At 30.1% G+C, this 13,820-nt stretch overlaps 1 protein-coding gene across 1 annotated transcript in view; it reads right to left on the bottom strand.

The window, feature by feature from the left end:
* LOC126845610 (lachesin-like) overlaps positions 1 to 13,591 on the bottom strand; it is a 64,591-nt gene extending 51,000 nt beyond the window's left edge. Inside the window, exon 1 of the mRNA XM_050584366.1 lies at positions 13,505 to 13,591. The gene's annotated coding sequence lies outside the window, so the exon portion shown is untranslated. The remainder of the gene's footprint in view (positions 1 to 13,504) is intronic.
* Between the last annotated feature and the right edge of the window lie 229 nt (positions 13,592 to 13,820).

Below are 13,820 nucleotides of genomic sequence, written 5' to 3'. Positions count from 1 at the left end.
AGGGAAAACTCATGACAAGTGAATTGGGGTCTGTTAGACCAGGTATGGTGGGACCACATAAAACTCTGCAGATCTAGAAGGCTGTAAAATTAATTACCCTCCGTCTCACCGACCACCACTGGTGCCGTGTTACCGATACATGTTTTTTTTTTTACTGCTCTCCATTAAGACTTGATCTCCAGATTTTCGGGTCAAAATATGGTTTTAAAAACGCACACTACGAGTCAAAGGAAAACTTTTTCAATTTCCCAAGTCCGTCACGCGGATATTTAAAAAATATATAATAATATAAAACACGTTACACACATACTCGACGACAGCTATATATATTATACTAATAAAAGAAAACTTTAAAAACGTAATTCAAAACTCTTTTCGATATTAAACAAGAACATCAACGCGGTTCCGTTGACTATGTCATAGAAAAACTATGAAGTAATTATTTTAGCAAAAAGTGTTTCATGAATTGTTTATTATATTTAATAATTAAAAAAGTTTACTGTTCAAGCTAAAATATTAATTAATATTAGGTATAGTTATAGTGAGTAACTTTTAACCAACATATTTGATTTAACTAATGAATGTAGAATTATATAAATAAAATAATGGCTGGTCAATTACCAGTTTTGAATAAATATTCTGTTTAAAAGTTTAGACGAGAAGTAACCCCTCACTTCACCAAAACCCAACAATTATTTATTTAAAACTAATTATTGTTCACACATAATTTTTATTACATCACTCTGTTTTTAATACACAAATTAAATGTATGGATTGCTAATTGACGTTTAAGAGTTACCTTCTAAAACACCCTTCCAAATAATACTTTTGAGTTGAATAATATAACTTAAAAACGATTATTAATAATTTAATAGAAAACAAATAGATTTTTGCAGAAACGTTGCAGTAAAATACCTTTTTAATCGTCCTTAACACGATAATATAAATAATATTATTGAAATGGTGAAAACTAAAATAAATATATAAAATTATATTTAAAAACCAATATATGTATAGAATTATTAAAATAAAACAATTTTTTTTATAAAATATTATTTGCTAGATATATAGAAGTATTTCTTTTGTCTGAAACTTTTTGGCTATTAAAGATCTAAAAAGCACTTTTTCAGCAAATTAAAAACGTCATAAACTAATTTTATACAATTCTTCATTATTTTATTTTAAAATTTATTTTAGAAATATAATGTTATACTGCAGTTAAAACAATAGACTGATCGGCAACCGTCCTTTGATACTGCACGCATGCTGGGAAATTACATAACCGTCTTGTCTTTTATTTCTATTATTTAAGTCACATTATTATATAAAAATAATAATTAAACATTACAATTTGTATCATTAGTTGCCTAAAACGTAGTTCCGAAAACATACATTTAAAAATAAATGAAATAATTATGTGATCCTTTGGTGGAGATATTTATAGGGTATTTAATTTTGGGTTTTTATGTTTATAACGTAGATTGACACATTTTTAACACTATGCCAATTATTTGGAAAGGTATACATTTATTTTTTAAACAAAAATATATTAATGTCTGTCTGTTTTATGAAAAAAACAACCCACTTAAATCCAATAAAGTCCTGTCATTCATTGTGAAATGGGACGTTTTATTAATTTTTAACAGGAATCAAACATGTGTCAAAATATGTGTCGAATATAACAGTGAAGATTGAGAACACTACACATGTAGTGTTTAATTAAATGATGTACAAATGTCTTACACTACTTTTGGGAAATACCACGTGAATTAGTAGTATAACTTAACAGCTAAGAAGTACTTTCAAGAAGTAGGTACTTGATTGTGTAGTTAAATATTTACAACTTACAAGATACGTTATCATCATGCAAGTTAATAAGCCTTGAAGGCCCAACACTACTATCATGAGATGGTTTCTTGGCGAGTTAGGGAAGGGTCGTCAGTCCGACGACGAAGCGGGATGACAGCCCTAGACATTCACTAGACGGTTTACCTACAAGAAAACAACTCTGCCTAAACTAGTGTTGAATGGGGACAGTGTCACTTTTGCCTTCTCCACACTGTCATTCGCCCTTAAATAATTAGCAAGTGCTAATTTTTTTTTATATCCCGGAGGTTCGTGTTGTTTTGTCAAAACATTTTTAGAACTTCATTCCAAGTATTTTTCAATGAATTAATTTCTTGATGACGACGTTTTTTCGTAATGTAACTGATCTATTTTTTTTAGCTATTTTAAGACAATTTTATTACGTGCGCTATTTTGTTATTATTTTTTAAATATCTCTAAATACTAATGTTAAAAGAGTAGGTATTATAAACGTCAAGTTACAACACCAATAGCATTTGAGCTGTAAAATGCCTAACTACAATAATTATGAGATGTTATTTTTTCGATTTAGTTTTATCTTTTAATGTATTCGAACGCAGTGACCCATATTTAGAAAAACGTTAACGTTAAATTATATTATAATAAGTTCTTATATGATATTAAAATCAGCTGTATGCATACAAATAAACTTAAGTAAGTAAAACAACATTTTTCTAACATCTTCTAGTTAGTCGTTCGTATAGTCTATACAAAATACAATTTAGAAGATTGTATTTATACTGAAATTTGCGAATTGATATTTTATACTCGTTTAATTTTATGAAGCATTTACTACTATTTATCTACAGTTAGGCCTACTGTAGTTTATCAAACATATAAAAATAGTTGTATTGCAATTGACAATTTGTAAATATCGTTTCGAACATTATGTCTGCTAAAGTACTGTAATTTAGAATGTATCCACTATAGCATAACGTTTTATGGGAGCACAGTGACAATGTTAACTTGATACCAGCAAAAAGTGCACGTATAAAAATATAGTCACAGACAAAGACAATAAAAAGAAATATCACGTTCGTTTAGCATTAAATTATTTAAGTTTTAACTTCAGTAATAATTCAACACAAGCGTGGCTTATAAGATCACCGGCTTCTCACATAACGGTTAGATTTAAAAAAAAAGTCTGGATTAAAGAAAACAATTTTATTAGTTGGTCTTGATCTGCGATATACTTTAAGTCTTGCGGTGTACCGTGCGTACAAGCTGATTTAATACTGTCATAGACCATAGTATAACTATCGACATTTTTTTATTTTTTACTGCCTATCTACCATGTAGATTTATATTATACGCAGATCGTACTTAATAGTATCCTTTTTATAGTGTCCTAGGAGAAAAATGTTCAAATTAGTTAATAAAACTTGAAATACTTACTATGTATACAATTATTAAAATAATAAATTTAAAAGCGTGAATTGAGTAGTAAAAAAACTGTGATTGAGAAATTATGCTTTCTTACTTTGTAAAACTAGATTGATTATACCATGTTTGACTATTTTATTAATTAATTTATTTATTTAAGTAATTGAATACAAATAAAAGTAAATTGTCAGCTGATATACAAATAAACTGACAGCTTATGAATGTTTCACTTAACAAAGGCTATTAAAGTTCCCAAGAAATTAGATTTTCATATCAATTATTTAATTTTGTTTTATCAAGAATAAAATTATGTGCAGTTCATAACATTGCATAGAGATTTAACCTATAAAGTACGAAGGCCGTAGCTATGTCACCCGTTGGCACAAGAGCGCTGCCGTTTAAAATAGTGATGAACCAATATCATTAGAGTTCCAAAAGTTAGTCAACTATATAATTAGCATAGGCTACTATAACGCTTAATAATTACGATAAGAAAAACCTCCCTCAGCAGATATTTTTCATTTAGAAATTCTATAAGAATTCAGTTGACAAATTAGACAAAGTTTAAAATGTTTAAACTTATATTTATTATTATATTAAATAAATATTACTATTATAATATACTAACTAATGTTTATTCCTTTATATTTAATATTTTTTATTTTTTTATTGTAGTTTAATTTGTTTTTATAAGTTATTGTATAATTGTATTTGGTTTTGACTACGCAACACGCATTGAAAAAATTTCATTTAAAATAAAATGTACTTAAAAGTTCTGGATTTAACTATCGATAAAATATAACCTTTAAGCCTTAAGACTAACTTTTCCATTATACTCGGTATTATTTATGTAAATGGGGTTGGCTATAGTGTTATACCTGATATTCAGTTGAAGAGTGTAAAATAAAAAATTATTGCTGGGAAGGCTGTCGAGGTGCGTTCAAACCAAATCCCATTAGCTTATTGTTTGTATTTTTTATAGAATATAATTATTTTTTTTCTCTCAATTATTCATAGTTTAAAAGCACTTTTTAAGCAAAACATTTCTTCCCGCGTATTTTTATTTCAAATTATACGTTTAATAATAATAAACTGCTTAATGATAAAAAAAAACAGAACTTTGTTCTTTTATGCATTTGCTTAAAACTTAGCCGCTATATTAATTTATACATAGGTAGGTTTATATAAATTAATTTCTCAGATTAACTATGACAGTAGTCACATATAAATATGTATGACTGTTGTCATATAAAGTATGTTTTATATTTTGAGTAATTACTTTTTATTTCAAGTGAAATAAATTGCGGTTTTTCTTTTAAATTAGAGTTTAAAGGATTTTTATTAGTTTGGTCAAACGACATTCACTTGCAATACAATCATGCCTCTATGGTTACATGATATGTTAAACAAAATCGAGAAAGATTATATTTGCATTAGAATCACTCAGCATATTTTGGTCGATTGTATTGGAAAGTAGACGGAACAAGAGCAAATCCTAACAAAATAATCGTTGTAGAATTTTTAAAATAATTCTCCTGTACGCAGATAATCATTCCTGTATTAAGCCCTTTCACTTCAGCCACCACAGTTACTATATCGACCAGCATTTGCCGTTTGGGCCGAATAATTGAATTAAATACGGACAATGTAGGCAGTGTAAAGATTTATTACACGATGTTATTATCTATCCGAAAGAGCGCCCCTTTGTTTTTCAGTTGCATGATTTGAATTTGTTCCTCGTTTCCTGCATCACTATAATATTATATATCAACTGTATTAGCACCCTGTAATCGCATTAGCCCATGTAGTGGCACATTTTGAGAATCTCTTATTGACTGTGGACCAACGTAAAAATATATCAAATCAAAGCAAATGACTCAAATAAAATCATTGAACTTATTCATTAAATAATAAAATTGTTATTAACTTATGTTAACTGACGTCAAACATGTACGTATTTTTATTTTTCGATTACCACAATTTAATTTAGTTTTAAGGGGAACATAAACAAATCAAATGACAGAACATGTCATATATGATTTGTCTATTACATTGAGAATGATGTAATGAAAATAATAACTGGTTGTTAAACAGTTTTGATAAAATATTTTTTAAGTTTTAAACGTTTAGAAATATTGGCTATTAATGTTATTAATAATTATACTCCCATGAAATACTCACCCACACAACTTTCTTCGCCTAACCTATTTAAATGCTGACAACTCAAAAAGTGTTTACTTAAAACTGGTTATTGATCAAAAATAACTTTGAATACATCATCCTGTTTTTATTAGGTAGTAATTAAATTATGTAGGTAGATATTTAACTCCTAAAAGTTACCATTAAAAAACTACTTATCAAAAAACAGTTTTATATTATTTAGTAATATATTATTAAATTTTTTTATTAATTTACTGTAATAACGATTCTATTTGGACCTTTTTTGGCTAACACAATGATTTTCTAAAAACAATGACTGTAACATTAAAGTGTAATGGATATTTTGTAAGTATCCATCGACCTTATTTACTTGACTAGATCTTATTATTGCTTATTTAATCTGATATTGTGTTTATTACAAATCACTTATAATGATTTATAAATCACCCAGTCAGGTAGAAAAAATGTGTTTGCACAGTGTTATCAGAAATGTATAATGTCATAATATCACAATGTTACTAGAATATTTAAAAAATGTTTTATCATAACTTTTTAGCAAATAGTTTAATATGCTAAAAATACTGTTTACGGAATGTTGTTAAAATATTATAATAGCTAATTGAAATTAGTAAATCAATATTTTATAATAGTGTTCATAAAAAAATTGATGTCTAATCAAAAGTTATTATAATATGTTAAAAATATAATTTAAATGAAAAACGCGTTATACTAAAATTTGAAGGCATCGGTGCAATAACCGGATATGTAAATTATTTTAATTTGTCAGGAGACACACAGTGTTCTAAAAAGAAGTTTTTATACCTAAAAAAAAAAATGAACAATTTTTCAACGCTTCAATTTTATGATATTTATAAGTTAAATATTATTTAATCTAATGCAGTTACCACCGCTATTATTCTTTCGCTATCTTAATATGTCTTCTTCTTCTCCTTCGCTTTCATCCATCAACCGCTTGGGGTCGGCCACCCTTGTTACAAACCTCCCTCAACACGATTTCCCCACATCTAAATATGTAGTTAATATATACCTAAATTTAGATAAGTGATCGTGTACACTAGATCAAAAGTAATACTGAATACTTTTCGTTTGGTTTTTATTTGCAATATTATTCTATTAAAAAAACTACGAAAAACCGTTTGGCGGCAACCAAAATATGCGTATTGCTCTATCATCTCCCTGCCTCAACTCAATATCCAAAAAGTGATACAAATATCATTCCGTCTGTTTCTCGTTATATGCTCTAAACGTCAATGTTCCATTAAACGTATTGGATACAGTGTCTAATAAAAAGCACCTGTTCTTTGCGGTTATGACTCAACATTTTCTCAGAACCTACAGTTTTTTTACGTCAGAACATTTGACGTTGTATCGAAATGCTATTTGCCGTGGTGCTCGCTTTAAGCTCCAAATATAAACTCTGGGACTAAAATAATGTCGGTTTTTGCTCATACATGTGGAAATAAATAAATATATGCACTCTTATTTTAATATTTCATTGAAAATAAAATAAAACCCGAATTCAATAACTATACTCTATAGGTAAGAAAATTCCATAGAGTTGACTTGTTTTATTTTTTTATTTTTTTTATGCAAATATATATACATTATACATATAATATTATAAAAGTAAATCGAATAGTTAAAAACCTGATTCCAATGATTGAATGTACATTGACTAAACTATATGTTTTAATTTTACATTTTATATACACGAACAATTTAGTTCAACTCTATAATTTGTCCTAATATCTATCAATAAGTTAATGTGCACATTATTGTGGTTAACAGTGATTCGTAGATTTCATTTAAATGGTTAAATAATTCACAATGTTCCCATTTTCAAAACGCCACTATAACGATGTAGAAACAAGAACTCTACAGTTCACTATTTTAGAAAATGTAAAAAAATGATTACACATTGTTCTTGTGTTTTTAATTTATTTTGGACGAGTAAATGTGCGTGCATAATAAAACTAAATCCAAGTAAATATATTGTATCCGCGGCGTTTTGAACGTCGAGTAGACAATACAGTAAAATGTAATGTGTGTAGAAGTGTAAGGTAAGTAGTCGTACATGATGTGTCTTAGAAGTTTACCGACTGGAGAAACCCTTACAAGAATAGTAACATGGACCCAGTAACTTGGCAATTATTATTACCGAAGAAGTTTTTAATTCCATTATTCCCAACAAATCCTATCAAACTTACTATACAGTTCGCGAGTGCGTTGAACTTGTATAAAATATATTGGTTCGGCGGTTCTCGAGAACTAATGCGATTATTGCATTGGATTAAACGTCATTCGCGTTTGCAAAATTTTTTTTTTTCAACAAAATTATAATTCAAAATAATAGCCAGCCAACATATTGCGGAATGCTCGATTATTAGTCCGTGGTCGTATATACTAAGTACATAGGTGTTGTAAGAAAACATATAATATCCCATATAAACAACCCTTACAACAACAGGCGGTCGGCGCGTGCAATAAAAACACCATAGTCGAATTCAAATTATGAGCATATCGTCGACAAGGTACACAGAAGAGACGATTGCAAAAACAAAACGGTCTCGGTGCGCGTTCCAACACACAATGATCCTCCAGGTTTTTTTTTCTTCTCCTCTATCTGTCCCACACACGTTCAACGACCCTCCCCCCCCCCCATTGTGGGCTGTTATTTGTGCCGCTTTTCGAGTTTCACCCTGAATTTCCGAACATAATCATGACCAAAGTTGTTACAATTTTCCAGCCCCTTCCCCGTCCGTGCATTGTCCACGACCATATTATATTGTTACAGTTATCCGGCCACCGACCGTAACAACGGATCCCGGAAGCGAGCCTTTGCCGTTTGTCACGATCGTCGGCTAAGTCGCTCAAAAACGGAATCGAAGGAATCGCCATAATGCATGCGAATAATGGGGCCTTTTTCCACCCTTTTACTTCCCAATGTAAGTGTTCCGAGAATCTGTTTAATAACGTACGCGCTACGTGTGAAGTAAACAGAAATCCAAAGCACATGCAAACATGAAAGCGGTATCGACGGGAACAATGGCCTGGTGAGGCAAAGGGTCGAGCGAGACGACGTTTGGCAAAACGGAACGTTACAAAGGTCAAAAGTTATGGGAATGATTTACACGGAAAACGTACGGCTACCAGCTTAAAGGTGCTATTTATTATGGACCGCATCGCCCATGTACGTACAAAATACAAATAACATTTGACTTCTACTTCCGGTGTCCGTATGATCGGCGGGTCTGAAAATATAAACGCCACTTAGTTTTAGCACATTTGTATTTCTTCACACGGCTGATATTCAATGTTATTCAATTCACTTGCTAATTTATACCGAGTGTAGGACATGTCTAATAAAAACATTTTTCACAGGGATAGTCAAAAATCAATTATCACTTTTGGCATACATCGTTATCACACGTAGTTAAATTAACTATTAAGAGGTTCATTTTTGTTTTTTTTAAATCTGGCCACTAAAATTAAATTAAATACCAAGCATTTAATCAATTTCATAATAAATTATAGGTTTTGCCTAGGTTTAGTTATTTATTTTAATACCACATTCAAGTGATAAAAAAATATTATTTCAGTGCCAAAATGATTATGGTGCGGTTTACAGACCTTCCAGAGGTTTTCTAGAGGTTATAAATGTGTTAATTTTTATGCACATTTTTAAGAGGTATGCAGCGTGTACTCTTTATCCTAACCGTTCCCTATTTTATAGTAGTTTACATGCTAATAAATATATTGGTAACATTTCACCACGTAGTAAGTTTTTTTGAAATTTGCACACAATATTTATATATTTTGTTCTTCAAATTAACATTTAACTTCCTTCGCTATCCGTGAGCTTTTTTTATCATCCAGTAGCTCTAAACCTCGACATTAAATACCCTAGCTTAGTAAACTACATTTATTTTTTCACTCTTCCCACATCAATATTAAGACCAGTAGTTCTGCGGGCAACATATTTTAATACGGACGTGATATGCCACACAAATGACCAACATTTACACTCGGAACGTGTACTTAAGTTATTATTTATAATTTTTTTTTTTTTTTTAGGGGTTTGAGTACGACGAAATAAAAAAGGACGTCGTGACCGAAACCGGTGATAAGCAAACAGCAGCCGAGAGGTGGAAAAACGGCTCGTAGCTTATGGTGGTGTATTTACGTTTAACTTTTTCACGAGTAATTTTTCGAAAAGTGTATTTTTTTAAGGCTTTTTACACTTTAAAGTTTATACTTGGCGATTGCTTGCAGAATAATCGCAATCGCAGTTTACGTTGAACAAGAACTTTGTCCAAAGCCATATTTTTTAATTAACTCAAACCTGAAATAGCTGGTTTTATAGTTCCAAGCATCTAAGCACAAGTAATAGACGAAACCGATAAAAAGTATTAGGTGCAACTTGGGAGGAATAGAAGACGATGCAACGTCGGGCGACGTATCGTATAAATAATAACTATTTTACTTTTATAGGAGACGAAAATGTGTCGGGTAATTGAATTTTGATAAAAAGTTGTGAGGTTTTCGAAACAACTTTTATGCCGTTTATAATGTAGGTTAAAAGAAAGGCGGTAGTTGTAACATTACAGAAACACGCACACGGAGTTGGCAACAAAGGTCGTTGTTTCGATTTATCTAATATCACACAAGACGTGCGAGATAAAAAAACAGTCACGGACGAACGGACAACGCCGCTCCGTATGAATAAAGTGTATACAACATAGTGCCTAATCCCGGTGACCCTAAATTCTGTTTAGTAAAACATGTTTTCCAATTCACCCACGTACCATTGCAGTTATGCGAGTTGAACTCGAATACTAATGTGTCTACGGATATCAAGACAATATTAAAACTATAATGGCATATAATTTGTTTTCCATTGGGATTTACGGAAGGTTTGCTATAGTCATTTTAAGCTTCGATGTGGACATGGCGAGGTATTATTTGCAACGATAGGTTTTATTAGGTACTTTTGTTTTGTATCTCGTCCTGTAATACACCCTAACACGATTAGATCTCATCGTGTGGTAAATCTGTACATCAGAAATCGTACCTGCAAGGTACTTTATTGAGCAAATAATTAAAAAAGTTCACCCTTTTCCGTTCATAATTATTGAGGAAAACACCCAAAATTGAAAATTACTGCACATTATCCGTTTAATGACAATACGATTTTCAAAGTCCAAATTATTCGCTTGAATTAAATGTTATTTAAAAACAATTAAACGTTCTATAAAATGCGTCCTTTAAAATAATGTCTTCGTGTTAATTATGAGTATAATTTGGCTGTAAGCCTATGCAATTAAACAAAACCATTAAAAATATGGTTTTTTTCCTAGTGACGAAATAGGAGTTTCATAAATGTTCCTACTTATGCTCCGACTTGCATTTCTTTTTGTATAACATATTGTAGCTTTCAAAAAGTGTTTGAGTAATATGTTCAATATCTTTTATTCGCGTTTCTTGGAAAACATTATTTGCTTTCGACTTCCAATCGTGTCTGAATAATGCCTTTTTTTAGTACCTGCGATAAGGTCCGAAAAATCGCTGTGTGCGAAAATTGCATTATCTGAACATAAAGGCGACCGGATAAACAAGCTGCACCTACACACGAAAAGGGGTGAAGTACAAATACAAGATATAAACTGATCATATTTTCCTTTTAAGCAGTCAATAGTAGAAAATCGCCATTTTCTAAGGGTCTATTGGCAATTTTTCGATAAGATTGCCAAACGTTCTTTATCGGTTACGGCTATCGCACGATTTCAATGACTCAAAAATTATGCATTTTGGTTTACATATTATAATATTTCCATTCGTTTATTTCCACACGCTTAGCCACAGAGCTACAGCGGAACCTCATTGGTCATGTGCGATACATTTTAGAATGGCCCCTATAACTGCGTGTATTAAGCTTAAATAAATACAACCGTGGTCCATACTAACTATAAAGATACTACTAGGTACCTACGTGAGGTATTTGCAAAAACCGTAAAATACGAATAGATTTGAAACATTACAACAATATTCATAACCTAACTTATTAAAGATACTATTTTTTTAAAAATAATTTTTAAAACGCGCAATTTTCAGTATAATTTCCATAATATACCGATAATAGTATAAATTAAAATTATACCATTTGACACTTAAACTTGAACTTACTATTATTTGATCATTAATAGAGAAATACAACATACCAGCAAATATATTTAGATACACATATTGTAATCTTTGATTAGACAGACATTTGTAAATGTGTATTCCCCCTTAATACACATTTACATTTCGTTACTCCTTATTCCCATCACTGTGTATCTCACGCGCAAGTCACAATATAGAAATTTAAACATATATTTTGTTCATTGAACCGATCTATCTACCGATGCTATAAATAATTTGAAAATAGATTTGAATTTGTCACAAAGTTTACTAGATGTCGGGTTTTCTTACTTTTTTCAATTTTAAAATCTCATTTGGAGTGTTAAAATTTGAAATTAAAAAATTTTAAAAAACCGATTTTAAATAAAATGTACCAATGACAAACCCAAATATGTTTTCAAATTCCTTTTTGCACCAGTTGGTAGATGAGTACGATTGACAAAAATAAGCCAGGAATAATCAATATATTATAACTGTTAATTTTTTAAGTGCTTTTGACATAAGTATACTGTGGCCAAATTGAAATTCTATTTAAAATTTTGAACACGAAATCATTGAAAGTAAAACTATATATATAATATATAGCGTGTCAAAATTAGTTAAAACATATGTAAATGTTTTAGGTGTTTTTCTCAATTTTTAAAGGGAAGGGGTAAAGTTTTAAAATGTTTGGCCCAATTTAATACCTTTCGGGAACGATTTATGTCCTAAAGACATGCTACAAGAAGAAATCAGCTACTTTTATTCAGCTGGTTTATGAGATATCGTGGGCCCAATCACAAAAAATAAATTCCTTAGACCAGTACAGTGGGTTTCGGTGGGATCGGGGAGATTACATGTATTAAGGAATTATTAAACTAAAGTCTAAAAGTGCTTCTTCGATGCGAATCTATGGGTAGTAAAAAGTATTAAACATATCAATATAAAATATAAATCAATATTTGGGTATCGTACTTGTTTGTAATCGTTTTATTAAATATTCGGGGTTTCCATGATAAAAAAAAGCTTGACTAGTTATTTGAAAGAAAAGTAATGCGCAGTGATGTGCAAAATCAAAACTAAACCATGAAGTATGATTATTATGATCCCTAATATTCCAAATGACACTTTAACATTTTATTTAGAAATATTAAATTATATATATTATATACTATATATGGATAATCAGGATATATCATATGCTTTAAATTAATCTATGTATGATGTCGCTACTATAAGATAAATAAAAGTTAAGTTCTTAATTTTCGTTTGCTTACTTTCAATATGTTGTTAGTTTTAATAAAACATTATTTAATTTACCTTTTAAATATTCTATTATATATATATATATATATATATAAATATATATCCATATAGATAGATAGATTTCTGGTTAACCGAAATTCATAAATAGTAAAATATATTAATATGTAAAGTATATGCCGCAAAAAATGTAATATTACATTTTAGCGGTTTTTCGTGAAATAAAAGTTCAAACAAAATTGTTCAATTCTGATGGACCATTTTTAGGCATGAAAAAATAATCTGCAACATGCATGCAACTTGCTATTGATTTTAATGTTCGTCGAAATAACATTTATTCCACGTGTGTAAGCATAAATTCTATATATTATTAACACTGTAAGTTCATCTAAAAAGTAAAAACTACTCAAAAATTAATTATTATCTAACCTAACGCAATGTCAATACAATTATATTTTTATTTTCAACGAGTAATCACTTCATGTTATTTTCTAAACTACCGTTATTATTTACTCGACAGTGAAACTCAGTTTTATTCCTCATCACGAGTAACAATCGATAACTTTTGAGTTATGATTCATCATAATAGTCAATTGTCTATAATTGATAGTGAAATATTTATTAATTTGAAATTTTCTAAATAAGATATTACCTGTTGAATCCACGGCGAAGACGTCGTCAGTTGGCCATGTGCTGACGAGAAACCAGCACGCAATCCAAGCGGCACGCGAGCGGGCTGGTCGCCACATAACTACTGACTACGGAAGTTACACAGAGTTTTCAAAATGCTTAACGCCGCCCCTGACCTACAGCACCCTGCCGGACATTCCTCGACACGCCTTTGAAAGAAGATAATAATCGCATAAAACCTAAAAAAACATTTTTTAATAATGACAATGAAATAAAAGTCGAATTTATAAAAATAAACTGATTACACGCACAATATATAATAATATTACTTGTATAAT

Source organism: Adelges cooleyi, unplaced genomic scaffold (assembly GCF_023614345.1).
Source record: "Adelges cooleyi isolate 19-005CV unplaced genomic scaffold, UGA_ACOO_1.1 ACOO_flye_CR_arks_rails_tigmint_CR_PRNA_8, whole genome shotgun sequence".
Taxonomy (NCBI): domain Eukaryota; kingdom Metazoa; phylum Arthropoda; class Insecta; order Hemiptera; family Adelgidae; genus Adelges; species Adelges cooleyi.
The sequence above is the reverse complement of the archived record's forward strand: the minus strand, read 5'-3'. Positions and strand labels throughout refer to the sequence as shown.